This window comes from Rousettus aegyptiacus, unplaced genomic scaffold (genome assembly GCF_014176215.1).
Source record: "Rousettus aegyptiacus isolate mRouAeg1 unplaced genomic scaffold, mRouAeg1.p scaffold_m13_p_6, whole genome shotgun sequence".
NCBI classification, from domain to species: Eukaryota; Metazoa; Chordata; class Mammalia; order Chiroptera; family Pteropodidae; genus Rousettus; species Rousettus aegyptiacus.
In genome coordinates this window covers 30,351,736-30,377,250 of record NW_023416309.1, presented here as the reverse complement: position 1 = coordinate 30,377,250, position 25,515 = coordinate 30,351,736, and the positions used below count along the sequence as shown (strand labels likewise).

The 25,515-nt window shown below is 36.5% G+C and overlaps 1 protein-coding gene and 1 pseudogene across 2 annotated transcripts in view; one reads left to right on the top strand and one right to left on the bottom strand.

The window, feature by feature from the left end:
- Positions 1–25,515, top strand: part of SGMS1 (sphingomyelin synthase 1) — a 256,756-nt gene that overhangs the window by 190,336 nt on the left and 40,905 nt on the right. The window lies entirely within an intron of this gene.
- On the bottom strand, positions 10,762–10,880 carry LOC118604621 (annotated as a pseudogene).

The window sequence follows — 25,515 nt, the reverse complement described above, 5'->3', positions numbered from 1 at the left end:
GGAGCGAGTGAGGAACTGGAGAGTAAGAAAACAGAGTAAAGCTTTAGTATAAATCTTCCCAATAAATGGCATGCAATGGTTTGGGCTTCTTTTGGTTTTTATCAGCCAGATAATGTGAAGCATTCTTACACATCAGAGTTTGGTCTTGTTGGCTCTCTTATCTCTTCTATTGTTGAGTTGACCAGGTCTCATTAGGCAGAGATGGATATCTGCATTTGTTCTTTGAGGATAGGGCTAGTAGGTGAAAGTCCCACTGACTATGGAGAGTGTTAGATGGGTAATATTTGGGTCTAGTCTCACTTCGTTCAGGGGTGTATGTATGGATAGATTATTGGTGGTTTCACAATGTATATATGTATTATATTATCACATCGTACGCCCTAAAATGAACAAACCAAAAAAGAGACGATGGCTATAATACATGATGAATGCATGCGGCTTGGTGGAAAGAGCCGTTTGCTATGAATAGTGGTTCTCTGCTTAGTAGTTGTGTGAAACTGACTGATTTATTCTTTGGTTTCATCCCACCACCCAAGATAACAAATTTTTTTGGTTCATTTTTCTTTTTTTGACTTACAACTTTATCTTGGTTTCAGGTGTACAATGTAGTGATTCGATATTTGTATACATGCAAAATGATCGCCACAATAAGTTTAGTTACATCCATCACCGCTCATACAGACTTTTTTTTTCTTATGATGAGAACTTTTAACATGTGCTCTCTTAGCAACTTAAAAATATGCAGTACAGTATAATTAACTATAGTCTCCATGCCATCCATTATTACATCCCCATGACTTCTCTCTTTTATAACTGGAAGTTTGTACCTTTTGACCACCTTCGCCCATTTTCTTAATTTCCTTTTAATGAGCGCTTTATGTTTTGTGTGCATGCATGTATTTTAAAACAAATTTGGTTCATACCAGATTAAATTACAGCTTAAAAATGTTAAGACAGCTGAAAAAAATTTTTTTTAATGTAGAGAGACTAGTAAAGTGAACTCCATATCCTTATCACATCATGTAGCATTAACAACCACCAACTTACTGTGACTCTCGTTCTATCTCTTCTCTTCCCTTGCTTTGTTCAGGGTGTGGGGGAGGGAGAGGGGAGGCTTTATTTTAAAGCAGATCTCAGACATCATACCATTTTACTGCAATACTTTGTCCTCGTATTTGTTATTCAATTATTTATTTTTTGTCTGTTGACTCTTCTTTCTTTTTTACTGAAATAACTCTTGGACAGTGTCCTGGCGATGATGTTATAAAGGTGGGCTCTTCTGGAAACGTTGTCCTTTGCATGGTGCTTAATGGGCTGGTCTTCAGGGATCCTGAGGAGGACAAGCTTGCTGGTGTGAAGTTTACAGTCCAGTTACTAGTAGAACCTAGAGATATGATTGCTCCCTTCCTAGAGATATGACTGCTTGTAACAATTAGGTGAAGGGGAAGGTTGATGTTATGTTTCGAAGAAGGGGAACCAAATATAAGGTCTGATTTGTATTATTTCTTAAACTCATAGAGACCTCTGCCTTGAATAATAAAACTCCTTTAAAGGAATATAGCTAGATCCTGTTTTATTTCTCTAATTACCTAAACAGAAAACCGTTCACATTAGAATTTATTTACTTATAAATTTACCATCCTTTGAGTACTATACTAATCTCTTTGTGTAGCATTTCACACTTTTTAAAGGATTCCATGTGGTTTGTCACATCCAATGCCTTCAATAAATAATGTCGTGAGTAAGAAAAAGGATTAAATTCCTCCCAGTTAAGTCAAAAGAGAAGTTGGGGATGAGAGGGTATAGTTTGTGACTCAACTTTCGGTCTTATGTCTCCCAGAAGTCTTTCCATGTTGAATAGTTTTTGAGTTGCTTTGGAATGCGTTGTGAAATTGGAACACGCCTTTTTCTTTATATCCGAACATTGTTGTGTCGAATGTTTGGGAAATTCACACTACTTTGAACAAAGTCCTGGAGAAGCTGGGGGAAGACTATACTCACGCTGAGTCTTGCATCTACCAGGGCAGGGCCAGCACCATCTTATTCCTGACATCACCGTCTCTCCCCTATGACACCGGTTTCCAGCTCTCTCTGCTGTCCCAAACCCACACTATAACCACTGCCACCTTTACCCTGGTGCACTTATTTTTATGACACAGTGGCATTCTTTTGTGACAGAGTGGCATTCGTTTGTGCCTGAAACATCTGATATTTTCTCTGGGGACTAGAGATATTTGATCCACTAAAGAAATTGTTCAGAGATTCCTCTACCTCCATAGGAATTTGGTGCAAACACCAAATTTCCTAGTTCCTTTTAAAATATCTAGGCATGAACATTATATTAATTTAAATTTTCTGAGGGAATATCATCATTCTTCATGGTTTATGCTTTATTCAGGAAATCATTACAGTAACAACCTAAAAATGTATGTATTTTGTTTCTCCCAAAGATACTTTCTTTTCTTTCATTAAAGTTGGTTTCCTACTGAAGTGTCTTGCCTACTGCGGGTGTATTTCATAAAATATGATGTATGCATTTTATTTAGGGACATTGCACATATTTAAAGTACCAAATATTTTGAGTAGTAATCGAACATGATTTCAGTGCAGATATTTCAACCATTGTTTATTATTCAAGGAATTCTTTATATAAAATAGGGTAACATAATTTTTAATATGAAATTTCTTTGGCAAAATCGAGGGAAAGCCTGTTAAAATCAGGGGAGTGTGTGTTAATGGACATTTTAAATGGGCGGTGCTATTTTCAAGCATGTAAACTACAAAATGAACACGAGTCAAAATGGTTAACCAAATGTTGTCAAACCAAGGTTCTGGTTTTAACAAATAAAACAGATCTGCAATTAGTACATTAACCAGTATGCAAATAGTGCAGCTAAAATGATTACTAAAGTGCTTAGAAACAGTTTTGTTTGTTAAAACAAAAAAGCTTCATACAAAGTATAATGAGATCCAGAGCTTGTTAGAGATTCTCCATTTTGTGGGAATAGCTAGACTGAGTTCACCAGTTAGGGCGAAGGGGCTATAAAAAGTGGTTCTGTAAATGGGCGTGGGACCCAGATGAGACATCTGAGGGTTTTCATTTGGGGGAGCCGGTAATGGCTGTGTGCACGTGGGTTAGAGGTGGGGACAAAGGGACAAACAAAAAGACTATCAGTCAAAATTGATGCTCCCACTGAAAAATTGCTCTCACAGCTGGATCTCAGCTTTGCCAGTATTTGCCATGTGACCTTGGGTAAAGCACTTCGCTTCAATAATCACCAGTTTGTGTAAGATTCACCTAGAATCTGATTTTCGAATTGGTGTGCTTGAATTCCCCTAGATATGGGATTATGGGTCAAGAGATGCAGTAACATGATAAATGCAGTACATGTTTCTTGAAGATTTGGGCAAAGACAATGGTTTTTGTGTGAATGTAGCCATGACTAATTATAGTCATTTGGGGTAAACTGTAAACATAAAAAATTGCCCCTCTTATTATAGAGCCCCTTAGGCCCAAGCAGCCAGACTTTGCATGGTTGGTTATATGTACTCTTTGCCTCCAGGTGTCTACGGAGAAAATGTTTAGAATGATAGCTGGTATCTTTGCCAGTTGCTTGATATCTAAAATATTTTACTCTTGGCTTATACTATTCCTCTGTAAGAACCAATCATGGATGCCTTTCTGTGTCAGTAATCAAGTAGTTTTGTTTGTTTTGCTGTAGTAGGTGACTTAAAACAGCATGTGCCATGCAAGTAGTATAATTTCTATTTTGTTAAAATGGACAGGCTCATTTGTTTCATTTATTTTGCAGTATTGATTGAGTGCTTGCTCTATGCTAAGCACTGTTTTGGACCTTTATTAAGTACATTTTCTCTTTTAATAAATACATTCACATGGTTCAGCATTCAAATGGTAAAAAAGGATGTAGAGTAACAAGCGTACTTCCCATCCTTGCTACCGAGGTCTACTCCCTGGAGCCAGTCAACATCGACCATTTATTTTGACACTTTTAAGTGATATTTTGTGTATATATTAGCAACTATATGTTTATCTCCTTCCCTCCCTCTTTTTTTACCTAGATGGTATTATAGAATATGTATGAATTGCACTCTCACTTTTTTCATTAACAATTAGATTTTCTTTTCTTTTCTTTTCTTTCTTTCTTTTTTTGTTTTTAAATCCAGAAGTATGCACATCAAACTGTTAGGACTGGTTATCTTTGAAGGAGGATCTTGAGGAAGTTCATTTGCCTACCTTCCTTTCCTTCCCTTCTCCCTTTCTTCTACCTACCTACCATCTATCTAACTTGAATGTGCTTTTGTATCATTTGGATCTTTTTACAAAGAGAACATACTGTTTTTATAAAAAGGGGGAAAGTCCTTTTTGAAGAAAGAGATAACATAAGGTAAATGAGTTCACGCACGCGCGCGCGCGCACACACACACACACACACACACACATCAGGTATTTGATCGTTCTCATAGCTGCTTAGGGCTTGGGGCCTGGCTGGGTTGGGGTGGGCATTTGACCTGGGAAAGGACGTGATCATGAGAGCTCTCTGAAAGAATTCCCCAGTAATGTTTTTATACCTGTGTCTAAGTGATTGAGGAAAATGAAAACATACAACTTCCTCCTCTGGCAATTTGTCCCCTGAAGTGACTTACTCTGTTACAAACACAAATGTGAATTGTGATCTGGAGTTGTCTATATGGTAGATGTGTAAGACTCCAGAAGGAAGGCTATGTCTCCAGTTCAGGCTTTGCAAGGAACCTTATAGCCCAGCTAATAGAGTCGGCGCGAAGACAGGGGACATCTTAGCTGGGGCAAAAAGCAGTGGAGGAAGCAGGAGAGCCTTGTGCTAGGAGCCTCCCAAGTGTGGAATGTTTTGACCCATAAGTATGCTCCTGAAACTGCAAGAAAAGAAAGGAGACTTCGTCAACAATTCTTGTGGTAACAGTGCACCTAGTGTTGAACTGAAAACAAGTTCCAGAATCTTCTATCAGCTTTACCACATGGTTTGAAGGGAGGTGCCTGCATCCCTACTTTGAGGTATTCTGTTCATTGATGGAGCATGCAGGCTTTGAAGCTAACCGTTGGAGCCCCACTCCAGCCCCTGATCCTTAGTGCCTGACCTCACTTCTGGGGCCTGTCTTCACCTATCAGTAGGGATTCACTCTCAGTAATGTTAGCTTTTATCATCTTCCTCCTTGCTAGGAGGAGGAGTAAGAAAATGAGAAGCAATTAAGTGACAGACCTTCCACTTCACTTGTCGAGCAGAAGTATGCTGTTGAAAAGACTTTAGACTCTCGATCCTACTTGGTTCTCTGCTTAAATTGCCCTCCGAAAATTCAGTCTTCTTCAAAGTCATTTAGAGGTCACTAGGATCCTCATCGTGGTCTCATCTCTACCTATCAGGTTTTACATGCATTTAATTTTAGTTCTGTGGCATATAGGTTCCTGCCTTGGCATTGAGAAACCTTAGGTGGCTGTCATCATCCTGGCCTTAAAGGTGTTGGATGCTGTATCACATACCAATTTTCTAATTACTTTGACACATACTCATGCCCTAATGCTTTTGTAATTAACATGTAAACCACATGAAGTAATGCAGTCTATTCTGAAGTACAGTCCATCTTATTACTCTCTTGTGTTTATAAATAATGGCTTTCCAAAGCAGAAATTAAATCCACAGAGGCTGTGGTGCAATAATTCGTTTTATAATTCTTCGTGTGGTCTGATGGAAAAGTGTTTTAAATTTTGGCCTACATATCCAGACCCCCCGCATTAGTTTCCAGCTTGTTTGCTTGCTCGCTTATCTATCTATCTATCTATCTATCTATCTATCTATCTATCTATCTATCTAATGGTTTTCAAGGTCAGATTTATATTTTTAAAAGGCGAAATTGTTTCATAATATGTTTTAACTATCATACCTGAGTATCCTAGAATTGCTCTCTTAGCTAATCTACACCCAGGTATAACAGCAGAGGCAACTGGAGAAGAAAAAACATTGATGTCCTGTGTCACATCCTAAAAATCTTTCACAAGATCCCAGCACATAGAGGCACTTATTTTATGAGAGAGAACCCTCCACGACACATACCAGGGACCAGGCATGTGAAGTAGTCCAAATCAAAGTTATATGTAATTTTATCAAGGAAAATAAAAACTAGTCATTGTCAAGCTGTCATGATTTTCTTCAAATGATTTCTAAACCCTGCATCCTCAAATTATAAATACTGTGTTTCTTCTTGCTGTTTAGCTCTTTCAAACTTTTCTCTATAAATATAGTTGGTAAAATTAAAATTGTACAAGTGGCACTTACACCATTTAATTCAAAAGGTGCATGAAGAAAACCATCTTTTATTTTATTAAAAGATTGATAGTTTGACAAAACATGTAGATTGTTTTAGAACTTTAGCCAAAGAGGAAAATGCCAATTTGAAAGAAAATCCTATGTACATTTAAAAAATCCCGATAACATATAATTTCATTAGAAAACTTTTCGAAGAAAAAAGAAGTGGACCTTTTGGTTCTGTTCATCTCTGAATAATTTAATGATAAATTCTGGACAATCCTTTCATTAATATAATTAGAATTTTAGTATAAAGATCTAACTTGAAATCACTTACTTTCTGAAACCTCCATGTCTTCACCTGTAAACTTACCCCAGATTTTGGCTGAGAGAGTTAGATAATTTCATAGCTTATAAAAGTACCTTGAAATATTTAAGCACTTATGTTTCTTTTATAAAAAAGTTTTCTTCCTTCTTAATAAAAATCTATCATATGTTGTTTATAACTCCTGAAGTTAATAATCTGCTTCTAAAGACTTTGACCTATGTTATTTAAATTTACATGTGGTAGGTGTTCCACAAAAAACAAGTTGCTGTTAGCCAAGGTGTTGCATCAGCTAGCAGACTTGGGTGCTATTTTTAATAGTATGTAATTCTTGTAGACATTTGATAAAACTAGAAACATACAAAGTGAAGCCTGGCATGGCAGGCCTAGAAAGTTTAGTTTCACAAGACCAGAACTATTTCAGGGAATGATTTTGAAAGGAACTGTAACTTAGATCTGTCTGCTAAATTTAGTCTGTCAACTTGCCAGGTCTCTCCTCTCAGTTTCTGTTGATAATAGAGGATAGGGATGTGTTTTTGATGGAGATGGAATGGGAAGATGGAATGTGTTTGTGTATTGTGGGGGGGGGGGGCATCCACTTTAAACCATCTATCTGTTTTCATAGTCTTATTGGTTATAAAAATATATGTATTCCTTATAGTAAATTTGTAATTATGAAAAGAGAAACAGAATTGTTAAGTCACCAGGGGTAAGTTTCATCAGTTTGGCAGGTAGACCTAAATTCTTACTTTTTTGTGTATATTTCTGTATATAATGTAGATAATACAAGACTGACCATGCCTTACATATACTGAACAAGCAGCTGCTTATAATTGACAACATAAAGTATCAGTGCATTTTTTTTATATCCTAAACTAAACATTTTTCAACAAGAAGATAATTTATATATGGGAAAGTTTTTTTTTTTTTTTTTTTTTTTTAGGTGAAGCACCCCTTGATTCAACTCATAAACCCTTATTTATTTTTATTTTTATTTTTTATGCCTACAGCACTTGGTCTTCCTAGGTGGTCTCCCATCCAAGTATTAACCAGGCACTACCCTGCTTAGCTTAGGAGATCAGACGGATCGGGCTAGTTCAGGGTGACATGGCCATAGACAAGAAGATGATTTATAAATGTGTGGAATTGCTTATAAGGATACTGATTTATTTGGTCAGTTTCTCATATATGTAGACTCTTCCTTCTGCTAAGATTGACTGGTGCCAACTCAAACCCACAAGTCAAAAGTAAAATTTAATTCCAATTCTTGTTTCCAAGGTTACTACCATGTAAAAGTTACCTAAAATAAAAGGCATATATGTGTGCAGTAACAATCTAACTTTATCTAATAGTTTCAACCTCAGTGGGATCAGAGAATTATAAAGAAGAATGAAGGAAGGCCTCCCTTCACCCCTTGTATTCTACAGCTGGAGAGTGGGGTTACCGAAAGCACCACTTTCTTTACCAGATTTTGCAGTAAGGGGATGCTAAGTTTAGCCAGCTGACTGATTACAATTTCATTCTTTCCTGAATCGCCCCACGCTCCCATCCACGCTGTAGTTAAACTCCTGAAGGGTACAATGTAGAGAAGGCAAAGCGTAAAAGCAGACACCCTCAGCTAGGCCACACAAAGCTGCCCACAGAACCGGCCCAAGCCCACGGTGGAAGACTGCTCATGATTCTTCTCAGCTCATTTGCTGGGTATAGTTGTCTATTTAACTTTGTTTTTCATTGTGGTGAAATACACATAACTTAAAATATGCCATTTTAACCATTTTAAGTACACAATTTAGTAGTATTAAATACATTCATATTGTACAATGATCACCCCACACACTACCCACCTCCAGAACTTTTTCATAATGCCAAACCTGAAGCCTTTTATAGTTGTCTTTTTTTTTTTTTAATTTTTGTTTTCCAATTAGTGTTGACATTCAGTATTATTTTATAACAGTTTTAGGCATACAGCATAGTGGTTAAACATTTATATAATTTGTGAAGTGGTCCTCCTGATTAGTCTAGGAGGCACATAGTTCTATTTTAAACATTAAGATTTGGAATACAGTTGAGTCCCCAGGGTCAAAGGAATTTGACCTAAAATAAACTGAAAATGGTGATAGAGGACACTCACAAAAGGATTTTTTCTCCTGTCTCTTCTTCCTCCATTTATGATTACATTTTTCATTAAAGATGAAAGATTTCGTGGTCAGAGGCAGCACCCCACTTTTTCCTAAGTAGTGAGTGCTCCAGAAGTTCATTCACAGTGCTCTAATTTGCACCTCAGTACATTTTCTCTGGATGGTTTTTTCAAGACATTATTCTCCAACTTTTGCATACCATGGGAACCAGACACCACCTTTTAAAATTCTCAATTATATATTTGTGTTAATGTTCATTAGTTTAGAAAGTAATTACCAGTACATTAAACATCTTGTGTTCATGGATATTGTTGCCTAGGGCAAGACTTAGTTGTAAAGAGAGCCAATTTGAAGAACACAAGTAAATAATACAGGGGGTATAAGGAGGTGGCATATTGGGTCGCAAATAAATAACATTTAGTTAAAAGATCCTGAATAGTCTTTGCGCAGACCACACCTCCTTCCACTGAAGCCTCTGGCAGCAGGAGAAGGCAGGCAGACAGTGACGTGAATCCTCTACGGATTCTGCTAATGTGCTGGCAAGGAGCTCAGGGACCTGGGGAAACTGAGAAAGTCTGTGCCTCTTGTAGTTTAGGTTCCCAGGGACATGCTCCAGACCTAGGCAGCCCCATGCTGTGATCGTGTTCTTCTGTTGATCATATTTTTACTGCTTGCAATATCAGAAAGAGAAGATAAGGAAAGTCTGCACACTAGCAGCGGTCCCTTTTTAAATTCAGTCCTGGATAGAAAGAGAAAGATTTATTTTGGTGAAGATTGTAGTTCATTGTTGGTGGGTCTTTCTGAGGATTGCTCAGATTTGGTGAGTCTGCACAGAATTTTGTCACTTGCGCAGGAGTTGAGGCTTGGGATGAGTGAGGAACTCAGCTCTAGGACAGAAGAGCAGTGCCTGCAGGGGCTTAGGAAAGGAGGGGGGAGCTGCTCACCCGCTTCTTCCTTTCTGTTTTTCTTTTCATTATCTCTTACCAGAGCTGTCGCTGCCAGCCAGGTTGGGGCAGGGCCCAAGCATCATTGGTTTCCAAAGAGGGAGGGTAGTGGAAATCCTAAGAGGATATGGCTGCAGAGAAGGTGAATTCCATGACTGCCTGGCTTGGGCAGCTGTTCCCAGACAGCTATTTATATTTAAAAAGGCATATGTAACTCTGGACTTGAGAATTCTTTGGTCACGTTTCTGCTTTTACATTTCATTGTAATCTTTCTCCTTTTTCTTTCACTCTCTCTCTAACCTTTTTTTTTTCTTTATTAAAGTACTGAATGATACATGATTAAAAAACAAGTGACATTTCCTTATCCTCACCAATCATGCATTCCTGTTCCCTTATAGCCTCAGTATTGTGTATTCTAGGTTTTAATGCTTATACATACATAATGCTTACACAGTAAAATATATACATTTTAAATAGAAATAATATCTATTTCTGCATCACAAACATGTTGGTATGTACAGGTACACTTCTTTCAAATGACTGTATGGTATCCTGTTGTAAGAAGGTACTAAATTTATCCAACCACATTGAAAAATGCTTTTGGAAATAAACAGAGATGCTGTGAACATTTTTGAACATACATCTGGACTCACTTGTTAATGTTTCTGTAAGCAAGATTCTTAGAATTGAGTTCTGGGGACGTGCGAAGTGTGTTGTAGATTTCGGTAAAGTAACATTGCCTTACTAAGAGCTTATGACAGTCTTAACAAAATATTATGTAATTGTTTTGCCTCTATTGAGTCTTAACATATATTATTTGTACTTATCTCCTATTCCACACTCTTGGACACTTTTTCCATATGTCCTACCTTAGTGTGTTCTCTTTGCTCAGTATCTGGGTTATGAATTGCTTGTCGTCAGTGATACATAGTGCTTTAATAGTAGATACTCAATACAATAATGAGATTTATGTATTTATTTATTTAGGCAACCCTTGGTTGACCTCACAGATTTCAAGGACCTTGTCAACCTACAATTCCTTATTTTTTTATTTTTTACACCCATAGTACCTGATCTTCCTAAGTGGTCTCCCATTCAAGTACTAATCAGGCCCAACCCTGCTTAGCTTCTGAGATCAGACGGGATCGGGCTTGTTCAGGGTAGCATGGCCGTCGATTAATAATGAGATTAAAAAAAATACTCCTTAATCATTTGGGGATAATAAAGTAATTCCAAGTTCAATCCTTTATTCTCCCATTCCTGTGTATGCTGGTTTGATGTTCCTGAATGATGGATAAACATCAGGTGCTTACTGGGGTATTGAGAGTAAGTACTCAGATTTGCTAGACACTAGTAATGGATTAATTCTACATTCAACAAATATTTATTAAGAGCCTAGTGTGTGCCAGGCGCTATCCTAGCGTACTGAAATATTTAGGTCCAGCTATATATTTTCACTCAAGTGTGGAGTATTTCTGCATAAAAATTTCTGATTAGTGCAGGACCATTTCTTTAAGTAATTCTTAGGGCTGATGGGATTGGCTTTGATGGATTGGTTCGGAGGAGGAAGAGAGTGCCAGCTAAGGGTCTTTGCCAGAGCAAATGGTGGGATGGAATTGCATACAGTTTGTTAAACTGAAGAAGGCATGCAGGAGGAGTAGGTTTAGAAGAAAAGCAGGAATTTGCTTTGGGGACATTTTAACCGAGTTAGTCAGGAACCATGGTGGATGCATTCTTGTGACTCACAAAACATCTGAGACATAGTAGGTACTTAACGTTTGGCTTTATTTTAATTCCGTGATTTGGCTTTTATAAATATGTGTAATATTCAGTCCTTAGCTCTTTAGTACTGACTCTGTTTATATCAAAGAGAAAAGTTCATCAGGATTATAAATGAAGATAAATTTGAGCTATATCTTTAGTGAAATTGATGTGCCTTTCACTTTGCCAGAGTGATTTGATAATTTTTTCTTTGAATGCTGATCATCGAGTTCTTTTAATGAACAGGATGTCTATCATATGTGCAAGCAGAACTTATTTTAGGTTATGAGGCTCTTTTATGTGTGTAGCTGCTTCCTTTAGCATGGGTATGGAACATGATCAGGATATGGAATGCATACTTATGGGACTGCCACTGTTGTTTTATGGTAAGAATGTAGTTTTCAGAAAAAAATTGGAAAGCCATTTTAGCATTTTAGGTGCTAAATTTTACCCCTCCCCCACTGAGAGAGTCTGTTCCCCTAGATGTAGTACATAATTGCTGTTCTTAGTCATTTTTCCAATTTTCATCTTCATGACTGGTGTTTTGTTCATTTACAAATTAAACTCATATTTTCCCTTGCTCCTTGTTTCTCTTTTATGCCAAAATAACCTGTGACATTTGAAAGTTAAATTGTTTGATCTCACAGTTTACATCTTTAGATCATTTGACAAGATTTTGAAACACTTTTAATGAGCTATGCTACCTTTCTAGGTTATGATAACTTAATGTTCTCGCTGGATGTGAAAATGACATTTTGGTTTAGGTGTTAATGTATACAGAATTTTGAAAAAGTGAGCATGACATGATCTGAGCAACTCAGAACAGTGACACCTGCAGTTCTATTTTAGTGGCCAGGACCTATTAGGTAATGAATAATTAGGGACATGCCATCTTGATACTGTGTTGTTCAGATGTGCCTGTGTTTTTTTATTATTCCAACCTATGTCTCAACTGTTACTAGTACACAGTAATGAACAATTCATCTGTAAAGTATCAGAAGTTATCATATCTTCAGAAGCTATTGAGAAACATCTGTGAGTTTTCATATTTAAGCTGTATTTCCCACTAGGATACTCCGAAAAATTTGATTAACATACACTGAGGAGTATTTCAGTAACTTTGAAAAGTGTGAGGGGTTAATTTTAGGTGAATGATAGCTGTGTATACAATTTTGGGGAAAAAATCCTTCAAGGATTTTTATTTTAATTCATTGTGAAAATATGAAATTATAATTTTATTTGAACATTGTTGGGGTTTTATAATATAACATGACTCTGGGTTTTTTGTTTACTTTGCTTATAGCAAAGAATAAAAATTGAGGAACCTCTGTGAATCTTCTGTTTAGGTATGACAATGGGATGCCTGCTTCTTTTTATATGTTTAAGAAATTAAGTTCCCATCAGGGCTCAATGCTATTTTCTTCTCCTACTAAAGTTAAGTCTAAAAGGAAGAAATGATTAAAGGAAGTATTTTTTCCCATCTGAGAATCCTAACTGTATTACTTTTTAAGAGATTACTTTTTTTTTTAGTTTTTTTTTCTTACAAAATAGTTTATGGATTTATTCTCTCTTTTTTAAAATAGGTTGGAGAAAGTCAGTTGTAAAGAGGATAATCTAGTCACTTACATTGTGAAGAATCCTGAATTAAGACCTGTGTTCTTAGAATCAAATACAGTTGACTATGTTCTTTCTCTAATATTTATTTTTTTCATTTATGGAACAGATATTTATATTAAGTGCCTAATATGTGCCAGGGACTGTGTTGCTCCTCAGGATACAATAATGAAAATCACAACAAAGGACTTCCCTTCTGGCAGAGCAGAAAGACATTCAAAAATAAGATGATGTAGACCAGAAGATGATCAGAAAAGGCTTATCTGGAGAGAGAACATAGGCGAGGAGGCCTGAAAGTTGAGCAGAATCCAATAGTGAAGAATAGGATGAAAGCGTTTGGGAACCCTAATAGTTTATTCAGAGGCTCCGAGGCCATTAGGAAATAAAAGTAAATTAGAGTAATTGAAGTGTCGTGTGCACTGATGGTACTTGGACTTACAAAGGCGGAAAGGGTCTGGCAAGCTATGTAACAATTAAGCATGGATTTTATTCGAATAGTAGTGGGAAGCACTGCAGCATTTCAAAGATGGGAATCACACAGTTTAAGAAGTTCTCTTTGCTGCCTTATGGAGATTGCAGTTGGGCTTTGGATGGGGTGGTAAGCACAGAAGCAGCATTGAGGAGGCTATGGCAATAATCAGATGAAGCGTGGTGTTGGAACCATGGTGGTTGCATGGAAATGAAGAGAAATAGATGGATCCATGATTGCTTCAGAGGTAGAACTGGCAGAACTTGGACCCTTGGTGATACTCGTTCTTTTAAATTATGGTTCTTTGTTATCTTTTCCGATTCAGTAGCTGAAGAATAGCATCCTACTATTGTTTTAATGTTTTTTTTTTTTTTTAGTTTTTGTTATCATTTGTCTTTTCATTTCATTTATAGAGTATTTTGACTATAAGTGTTTCATGATTTTTTTTTTTAACTATGGTTTATGTGCTTGGTGTCACATGTTTTTAATAATATAGACTTCATAAATGCATGTGAACTTGAGAGAGTATATGCTTCATTTTGAACTTATTTCAGTATAATACAGTGATATATGTTCAAGGCTTTTTAAGGGTAAATAACATTTCATCTAATGCAGATTTGCCTTAGCTATGCATGTTAAAATCTTTTATTTATTTGTTTTATTTTATTATGGCTTTTGTTAACTAATTTTACAACTTACATAATTTTACATAATATCTTTACAGTTCAGTTGTCATCATTGATTAGTTGCAAGGGCCTGATTTTGTTGCATTAGTTATAGTTGTGAAAGTCAGAAAATAACGTTTATTAAAGTTTTATGTAAAGCAAGGATAAATATTTACAGTGATTGTCTTAGGGTTAGTCCCTCTGATAAATGGTGTACTCTTTAATTGTAGGCTTTGGTACTTCTTTGAGGTCCTACATCCTAGTCATGGTCTTGTTTAGCTGAGATCATATGGTAGCTCAGATATGTATTATGCCTGAAAAACGGAAATGGCCACGTGGCAGGTGTTGCTTGCAAGTCACAGTTGCACAATAGAACAATAGGGGTATAAAAAGAAGGAGCATCAGTTGATGGTTTAGAAAACAGGGATTCTAGTGCTATGGCCTAGGTGTGTTGCTTGGGCTCAAGATCTCTGTTGGAAGGTAGCTACAAAATTCATTATAGCTTGAGAGAGGTACTGGTATGAGTATGTCATTTCATAGACTTTCTGCTGCCCCCTGGTGGTATTCTGTGTTAGTTCAAAGCTACATCTGTAGTCCCTTTACAACCCAAGCCTGTGCTCCAGTGCTGGCCTACTTGATGGATAAGCATCATCCCTTCTAGGCAGCTGACCTGTGGTGCTGTTAACCATCTGTCAATTGATAGAGAACCTCAGTGAAGATGAGCCCAGGGAGTCTGGGAAATTATCAGATAGTTAGAACCAAGAAATGCTCAATGGTGACTAGAAGGAAGTTGATGAATGTACGTTTTTAACAATCAGCATAATTACTGTCAGAAAAAAATAATGCTGAATGGATCTTTTTGAGTATGGAAATAAAGATAGAGGAGACCTACACTTGCTTCCCTTGGTTCTGTTTACTTCCAGGAGACTAGGAGAAGGGATGCCGGGGAAGGAGACTGGGGGGGACCCCTTTCTGAGAGAAGAGTAAACATGGTGAGAATGCGGACAGTGTCTTCATGGCAAAGACTGCCCAAAGGATGCACTGTTAAGTGCCATCAGTTTAGAATGTACCAGATGCTTTCTGGTCTGAAAATAGTTTGAACTCTTCTAGCTATCAAAGTAATTATTAGAATTTTATTTTGGGAGAGAGACTTGAACTTGATTTCTCCTATCTGGACCTGTGAGTTGTTGCTAATTTTGAAACATGGTGTTAGTCCCCAGGGTCATGTTCCTTAAATTAGGTTTCTTTTACCTCAGCGAGTTAAATTTATTTTTCTAAGTATAGGTTTAGAAGAAATTTGGTAGATTTTCTCTTACTGAAATGGAAAAGTTTTGGTTACTCAGCTAAGTGGGTACTTTTAAGTCCTCAGTGGACTATAAAAACTTACTTTGCTATAGATAATTTTTTTATGTGATTTGAGAAATATGGTTTTTTTTAGCCTGCTGCCAATACTAGGCAGTTCCCAATTAAAACACTGAAGGTATATTTTAAATTAGTTGTGTTTTATTGTTGTGTGTGGTATTTGGAGCCCCAATCAGTCTTCCAGAATTCGTAGAGTATTAAAAGTAGTTGTACTTCTGTATAAAATCATCGGCATACATCTAAGTAATAATTTTTAACTGCTTCTGGCTAACAGAAGCATTCTGGGAGAAAAGTAGTTTAGAAACTGAAATATTGAATCTTCTAGGGCATTTCGATGGCATATGAGGCAAGGGAAAATATATTTGAAATCTGAACTGCCTTAGAAAATCGAGGGGAATGGTTAGTGTATATACAATGTATGTAAATTTTATGGCACTATTCTCATTGTTTATATAGTATTAAAGAGGCATTGCCTAGTACAATAGTGTGATCGAAAATACAATTAAAATTCTACTTTTGGATACTGTAGGGAGGGAAAAAAATCTTTTTCCTCTACCTGTCTTAGATTTTCTGGCTGAGGCTCCATAAATTAGACTGACAAAAGACAGATTAACTGGCAAAGGGTAACTCAAAGGGGTGGTAAGAACTTCAGCTTATTTAGAATCTTAACAAACAAGTTTTATGAAAGAGTTGAGACAAAGGAAAAGGACTTTAAGCAGCTAGGAGCAGCAAATGTGGGAAGACAAATACATGGGGAAACGAATGGTAGAAGAAGGCTAATTTTAAGCAAGATTTGTTGGATTCCTCTGATGCCATCTCTGGGCCAATAAAAATCTAAAGTGTCTCCAGGGATTAACCGCTGTCTTTCCTGGTAGAGAGGGGAAGGGGAATACTTGTCTACATTTCTGTCCCTCTTTTAAGCAAATAGAGGGCAGAGAGCTTTTCTTGTACCTTCTTCCTCTTCTCAGTTACCTTCAGTTAAAAATAATTCTTATGCCAAAGTGGCATGATTTACTACCCTTCAATACCAAGAACACTGTCTTTTGCTTTAAGTCCCCAGTGGCTCCTCTGGTCAGGGACAGAAATACCAGTAAGGAAGTTCAGGGATGGAGGTTATATGCTGTGGTTGGCGTAGGACGGAGAAAAACATATCCAGGACGGCGGGATGGGGGCTGGAGTGTTCGTCAAGATTTCCTTTTCTCTTTTCCTTTAAAATAATTAACACAGGAAAACAATAACAGAAACATATTTTGTATTTTCAGCCATTGTTCTTGGACTCTTGATTAAACCCTTTCAATGAGGCAATTCAAGGAATTTTCTTGAATGATTTTTTAGATTATAGCTTCCCTCTTTTTTTCCTCTGATCTTTCTTGAGCTCCTATTCACATAGTGAACTGACTAGATTATTTTTTTAATGTTCTTACCTTTTCTCTCCATTTTCCATTTTTCTCTCTTGTTCTACTTTCTGATTTTTTTCAACTATATTTTCTGTTGTTTCTATTGAATTTTTTATATTCAGCATGGATTTCCAAAAGCTTTTTAAAAACATTCTCTGAATTTTTTTGTTTTCATCTGATAGCTCTGAGAATGTTAATAATAGTTTGTTGGGGTTTCTGTTTTGTTTTTGTTTTTGTTTTTAACATTATCATTTCCCTATTTACTCTTTTCTTCCGAGTTCTTTTTTTGTTATTTTTCATTTTACTCTCTGGCTGTTATTAGAATTTTTTCAGATGTCTGTGGTTTTTAACTGTCCATTCACATGTTAAAGGAAACACTAAAGTTGCTGTTTGAAAGTGCTTTGCATGAGTGGAGCTTGTTTATATGATTTCAGTACTAGATGTTGAGTGTTCTTAGGTCTCTTCTCTTAAAATGTTTGGGGTTTCCAGAAAAAAAAAAAATGTATCCAGTTGTCTACCTGGAAGATTCCATCCTGGCTCCCAGGATTCTGGGGATCTAAGGTAAAGGGCGAAGGCAGATCCAACTTCACATCTATTTGCAGCTTTTATTTAATCCTTTGTTTTTGGTACAGTGCCTCTCCTTCCAGCTGTGTAGTGGCCCCTAGTCCAGAGACTCTTCATTTCCCTTTTTCAGAGAATGAACTTCCAGGCTTCTCTGGTATGGGGGAGAGGCATTTGTTCTGCTATGCAAAGTGAGAATCCCGAGGTAACTTCTTTCAACCAGTCCTTTTATTTTTAGCTCCACCTTCACCCCCATTTTGTAAAGTACCTGTGCCACCAGTTCCTCATCTTTTTAAGGTTCCCGTTATGCAAATCAGATCACTTCTCATCTTTTCTCTATCCTGGCTCAGGGTGGTTTTCTTGGGTCTGCTAAATCAGTAAACTCTATTCCATCAGCTTCCTAACTTCTTAAATGGAGTTGCTGCTGTCTCCTTATTTCGCTTTGCCCCCCGCCCCCCACCTTTTTAAAAAATCCCTGTACTGTCTTTTTAGGGGCGTTTTAAGAGACAATGGAAACTATTGCATATGTTCAGTTAGACATCTTTTTTGAAATCTGATTCATCGTTTGATTGACTGGATTCAGTGTTCTGTTCTTTCCTCCCTCCCCTCTCTACCTCCCCCAAAAGAATATATGGTACTGGATTGCTTGAGTTTCTGAGATTTGAAGAAAACCTGTCAATTACCTTTAAAATTATATCCTTTATAGTTTTGCTGATTTCTCTTCCTTTTTGACCTCTCTTTAACCTTTTGCTTTCTTGCCTTTCTTCCTAAGATATCAGTGGTTCCAGGCCAAGAAGAGAACTTAGGATTTTTTCCTGTACCTTTTTAAAACATACCTGTTTTTTTCTTTTCTTTTCTTTTAACGCATGCATTTTTCTTTCATTATGGCTTCAGTTTTTTTTCTTTTACTTCTTTTATTTCTTTTAATATACTCATTCCACAGCCTCTTGGTTTGGTAAACATCTTATTTGTCACACCTGCCAAAGCTACCTCATGGCGGATCATTTCCTCGTGTGATTTATAATTTTCAATTGTTTTTCATCCTCAGCAGAGATTACTTTTTCAATGGGAATCCTGCAAACTCTTCCTTGTTGGGAGCTCTCTAAGGGGCAATTTTGCATTTACTCTCTTGTATTTGTATTATTTGGCTTGGAAACACCATACCGTGCAGGTAATGTAAATTTGGAGTCTGCATCATCATGTGCTAATTTCATGGGTCCAATTTTTCTAGTCTTATAGGGATCCTTGCTTTATTTGAAGGTCTTCATTTCAGTTCCCTTCCTGGATCTGACCTCAGACCATGGCCTCTGCCCAGGCAGGGATCTTAAAACCCCAATCCCTGGCTGCTGGTGTCCAAGGCGCATGTCCCTTTGGGCTGTATGTGTTAGCTGTATCTTTTCTACTCTAGCTTTGAGATTTCTCTTTTGATACATGGGAGATTCCCTCACTTTATTATTTTTTTCCCCCTCACTTTATTTTGAAGTGGAATATGGAATTAAAATTTTAGCAGTTACTTTTATGTAGATTTTTTATATGCATGATGTTTCCAGGAGATATACATAACCGGGGCCTTATTATGGACTCAGAAGCCATCTCTTTTGCATTCTTTGCATTCTTTGCATTCTTATTTATTCATGTGTTCCACAAACATCTGTGTGTACTCTCTGTTAGGCTCTTGAGATTCCAACACAAATGATACTGGGATTTCTGAGGGTGGCAATTCTAAAGAACAAAAATATAATGTGGGAAGGATATTCTAGATAGAAAGAACAACTTGCAAGGTGTGCAATGAACAGTGTGTGAAGGGGACCGCTACAGTTGGATATAGGTATAACACAGGCCTAGTGCCTGTATGGAGAGGCTGAAATGTAAGGTAAAGAAATAGGCTGGATTATGGAAGGCCTTGATGCTAAGCTAAGAAGTCTGAATACTGTCCAAATTGCTGCGGAAGCCACCAAAAGTCTTAGGCATCAAGTGAGGAGATCACATGGTATATAGAAAGACCCATCCAATAGCAGTACAGAGGTGGGTTGCAGTGGAGCCAGATTGGAGGCAGAAACTAAAGCAGAAGCAAATGGGGATAGAAAAAGGAGAGAAGATCTGAGAGCGCCTTCAGTGTAGAATCTCCAGGAATTAGTGGCCAGTTAGACACAGTGGTTGAGGGAGCAAGCGAAGTTTTAAAGTGGTGATCCCCATGGGTCACATACAGTGTGCATGTTTTGTCTATTTTTGCCATTTAAAAAAAAAAACTTAAAAAAAATAATTTTAAACTGCATTGGGTATGGCTTACCCTATTCCATTTGCATGGTCTTCCCATTCCCTATTCTCTAACCCAGCTGAACTTCACTTGCCTGGTCCCTGAAGGCATCTGAAGTTGAGAACCTGGTGGAATGACTTCCCTAGACAGTATTTCCCAGGGTATGAGGGGCGACAGGGATGAGGCAGGACTAAGAGTTGGCGGGGCAAGGTGCCCTCATTCCTCTCCTCTGTTTGATAGCTCTGTCGCCATCCCCAACCTCCAGCCTTCACTCTCACCCCGAGCCCCAGTCTCTTGACTGTCCATTATTGGATTTTCTGCAGGAAAGAGAGGAAAAGAAGAAGGATCTGGACTTTTTCTCTCATACGTGCCTTGAAAGGCTTCTGTTATTATGCACATACTAAATGTCATGTCAGATTTTTAATCCTTATTGCAGCCCTGCAGGAATGCAAGATTACTTTTATGTTACAGATGAGTAAATTGAGTCAGTTTATGTAAACCAGGCTGCCAGTGTGCTTTAGAATACTGCATCAGAGTTTCTTAAAAACAGAGGCTTGTAAAGCATGACCTCATCCTTTTTCTAAGCCATTTGACTTTTGTCATAACCCTGCTATGATAGATTCAGAGGCACACACAATCTTTTTATTCTAGCTGAACAAGCATAAAGTAGAAGGATTTTTAGCTTTCATTTTTAAAAAGCAGACTGAGAAGAAAGGCAAGGAGTGGAGTGGAAATAGAGAGCCTGTGTTAGCCTTTCCCAGGCTTCTTGAGACAAATGAAATCATCACTGTGCATTTCAACTGGATGTAAAAGCCAATGGATTTTGGAAACATTGATTATGTCCTAACATTCTTGAGTGCTGCTAGAGTGTTTGTGTCTGAGGACTATGGATTAACTAGATGAATATTAAAATGATCCTGCTGGTTTCAGACTTAGAGAGGCAGTTAATCAGTTGAGTGGGAATAGATCATCTTCAGAGTTTTGGTAATTAAGGTCTAAGAATGAACCCCCAGGGGAAAACTATAGTGATTAGCCGTCATTAGAGCGATGCAAAGTTTTCCTTATTGTTAATGACAACAAGGCAGAGTTTTCAAATGATCTTTTACATTTGACAGGAAACTGGATAGGTAGATATTGAAGAAAATATAGATGATAGAATAGTAGTAATCCTGATGTTTTCTCTCTGAGATGATGGGAGACATCCAGGACAAGTATTTCTTTATACATTTAGGTTTAGATTTCACCTTTATCTTTGTTGTTGGTTTGACTCATCTCCTGGGACCGTTATGTTTTAGGAATATGAAGGATTTGGGAACCTAATTATACATAGAGGGCAAAGGTTCCAATTATTTAGAGAAATCTGCAGGTCCACTTCATATTTTTATAGAAAGCTAATGTAGGAAGCATCTATTTTAATTTTACAGTGCAGCCTGTTTAAAAACACAGAATATGCTTAAGAAACACCTCTTTTTTAAAAAAATCTAAATACAAGTAGTGTGTGTGTGTGTGTGTGTGTGTGTGTTCTTCAGAGAATTTAGACAACACTGGAAAACAAAGCAGGAAAGTATTTTATAACTTTTATCACTCAAAAGTAACAGTTAGAAGTTGACATACACCTTCTATACTTTTTTCCTATGGATATTTGTAATACCTATGTGCTTACAAAAATGGTATCATTCTCTTTTCCAATCTCTGTCTAATCTCTAGTGGAGGCTTAATATCCTGTTACATTATGATGTGTTTAATGAATTTTCACTGTAGAACTTTTAGGTTTTTTTTTTTTGTTTTTTTTTGCTATAAAAAATGATTCTTTGAATTTTCTGGTTACTAAATATTTATATTCTGTCACAGAATGACTCAAATGGAGGCCCGAGGTATGGTGAATGGAATTAGCTAGTCTTGGTGGTGGTAAGACTCTCCATGGAAAAGATGAAGGTTTTGTGTTTCATACTGTCAGAGAACAACTAGAATCATGATTTATAGTATACAGTTGATATGGCTGCTTTCTTGTCAGTATGTCATATCTACTAATTTTGTTAGCTCCAAATCTGTTTTTTTTTTTTTTTTCTGGAACATTGGAAGTCATCATTTTAGGAGGAAGGCATAAAAAGGGAGGTTATCAATTGGGAAAGTTATAGGGCAACTGCTGAGAAAGAATACATTTCAGATATTGCAAAATCTAAGTATCAAATATTGTTAAATAAACAAGATGTAGAGGAGACCAAAAGATGTCATCACACGAGGCTCTTCTAACAGCCTAAAGTCTGACTGCCAAGGGGGACTGAAAGGCAAATATGTACTCTTGAGCCTGCCTGCCCTTTCTTGCACCTAAGCAAAATAGGTCAGCATCCACTTAGTTCAAGGAGCTGTTTCATGAGGGCCGATTTTATTTGCTAACCAGTTAGTCTGTAAAATTGTGAGTGCTGCATGTAATAGCAATTTAAAATAAAGGATGATTTAAAGGTTAAGGCATCAAAAGTAATCTAAAATTTCCCCAACTGTACATTGAAATAAATATGTAGGTCCTTCAGCTGAGACTATGTGATTTTTATTCTAGGCATTTTTTTTTCTTCAAATAGAAACTGTTTTATGAATTCTGCTCATTTAAGTTAACACTTTAAATGTTAAATAACAACAACAAAAAAATCTACATTCATTTGAATTGGTTTGGAAAAAAGCAATTCAGGAGCCATCCAAATTGAGTTAGAGAAGAATTAAACATTTACCACATGAATGGTTCAGTGGACTGCATTGCCCTAAAAGGTCCATTAGGTTATTACTGACTTTTATGGAAAGTTCTAGTGGATGTAAAGACCTTTATCTGGATTGAAGCATTTATAAAAAGGCAGTTCATCTGTTTCATAATAAAACATCACTTCTTGAATTCCATTGCTCTTAACAAGGTATCCACAGATAGTTTCACATTATAAAATCTGAGTAAAATATTTCATGCTCATCAAATTTTGACCTTGCATTATTGTTTATTATGTAAGCTGGTAGAGTCAAATTATGGATATGCCAGTGTTACTTTTGCTGTTATTTTTAGAGATTTCATGCACAAAGCAGAAAGTTTAGTTCACTGTATGCTTATAAAACTAATTATGAATGTACTACTTCCTTCTTTCATTTGCCATTATCAGCATTTAGAAACATCTGGAACTTCCCTGTGGTTTCTTCATTGACATGCTAGCTCTGTTTCTTCATTCTTGGGTCCATAGTGCTTAAATAATAAAAATTCAGTTCTTAATTTCATGGCATTCATTTTAAAAGTCCGTTAAATCCTTAAAGAAGAATAAATTATGTTCACTGTGATAATTTTTATATTTTCATGTATTGCTTTGTGTTTTTCAAAGCACCATTAGATCCATGTAAATTCCCTTAACTAATGGAACAAGCAGATGGAATAAATTATTCCATTATAGGAAACCGAGGCACTGGGGTTGGAGCACAAGTTAATGACGTCAAGCATTAGAACTCAGACTTTCTGAGCATTTGCTCCATGGATAGTTGTGTTGTGCATTTCATGGTATTTTAATTCTTGAAAATTGGTGTTCAGTATGTAATTCATCTGATAGTTTTTTTTTAATTTTATTATTAGTTTCCAGTATACAGTACATTGATTAGACATTTATATAGTTTGTAAAAAGATCACCCTAATTGCTTTTTCTCTCCTCTGTCTCTACACCTAGCCATTACATTACTTTTGACTGCATTCCCTGTGCCATGCTCCCCATCCCTATGACCATCTGTCTACTACTAATTTGTACTTCTTTAACCCTTCATCCTTTTTCCCAGCTCCCCAACCCTACCCACTCCCCCTGGCTATCACCAGATTGTCCTCTATATTTATGAGTCTGTTTTTGATTAGTTTGTTCTTTTTGTTCCTTAAATTCTGCATGTGTAAGCAAAATCATACAGTATTTATCTTTCTCTGTCTGACTTATTTCACTCAGTATAATAACCTCTAGGTTTATCTATGTTGTTGCGAATGGTAGGATTTCATTTTTTTTAATGGCTGAGTAATATTACATTGTATATATGAACCATAACTTCTTTATCCAGTTGTCTGTTGATGGACATTTAGGTTGCTTCCATATCTTGACCATTGTAAATTGTGCTGCCATGAATATTGGAGTGCATGGATCTTTACGAATTATTGTTTTGGTTTTCTTTGTATAAATACCCAGAAGTGCAATTGCTGGGTCGAAAAGTATATCCATTTTTAATTTTTTGAGAAACCTGCAGACCGTTTTCCACAGTGGCTGCACCAATTTTCAATCCCACCAACAGTGTACGAGGGTTCCCTTTTCTTCACATCCTCACCATCACTTGTTCTTTGATTTATTGATGATAGCCATTCTGACAGGTGTGGTTTTAATGTGCATTTCTCTAATGATTAGTGACCTTGAGCATCTTTTCATATGTTTATAGGCCATCGTATTTCCTCTTTGGAGAAATGTCTGTTCAGGTCTTTTTAATAGGATTGTTTGTTTTTGTTATTGAGTTGTATGAGTTCTTTATATATTTTGGATATTAACCTCTTATCAGATGTATCATAAGTGAATATCTTCTCCCATTCAGTCAATTGTCTTTTTGTTTTGATGATGGTTTTGCTGTACAAAAACTTTTTAGTTTGATTTGGTTCCATTTGTTTGTTTTTTCTTTTATTTCTCTTGCCCAAGGAGATATGTCTGTAAAGAAATTACTGGTAGCAATATCAGAGAGATTACTGCCTATGTTTTCTTCTAGAAGTTTTATAGTTTGACGTCTTACAGTTAAGTCTTTAATCCATTTTGAGTCTATTCCTATGTATGGTGTAAGAAGGTGGTCCACTTTTGTCTTCTTTTGTTTTTTATGTATCCGTTCAGTTTTCCCAACACTGTTTATTGACAAGACCGTCATTACCCCATTATATATTTTTCCTCTTTTACTGTGTATTAAGTGAGCATACAGGTATGGATTTATTTCCGGGCTGTCTGTTGTGTTCCATCGATCAAGGTATCTGTCTATATACCAGTACTATGCTGTTTTGATTACTGTAGCCTTGTAGTATAGTTTGATATCAGGTAGTGTGATACTGCCAACTTTGTTCTTTCTCAAGATTGCTATGGCTGTTCGGGGCATATGGTAGGTTTCTTTTTTACACAACGATGTCTTATTTTTAGATGATACTAGATAAAAAGATGATATCATAGATTCATATTTAGTAAGGATGAATAAATATTCATAAATGATTTATTTAGTGATTTTTGCTTGGTTAATTTTTTTTTCATTACCAGGATAATTGCTTTAACTTATTTTTCTATTGTTAGAGGTCTGGCTTTGATAATTAAGTATAGTTTAGTGTGTCATGGCTTATTATCTCATGGATTTTATAATAATAAAGACTAAACTATCTATTTAAGAATTGGAGCCAAATTGCATTTAGCATATTTATTTTTTACTTTGTTGAAACCCAATTGAAAATCCTGCTGAGTTTAGAATCTATAATGAATACGTTGTAATTCTTGCCCTTTATTATAGGAACTCCATATATATATATATATTTTTTTTTTAAAAGAGACTTTTTAAACTATCATGTATATGTGCTCAAATCTGTGAGGCCATTGAATATTTGCAGTGGAAGAGCCCTGAAAAGCATTTAGGGTCTCTGTCTAGCCCTAAGACCAACTCTTTGCTATGTATGAGATTTTAGACACATCACAATCTCACCGGACTTTATTTAT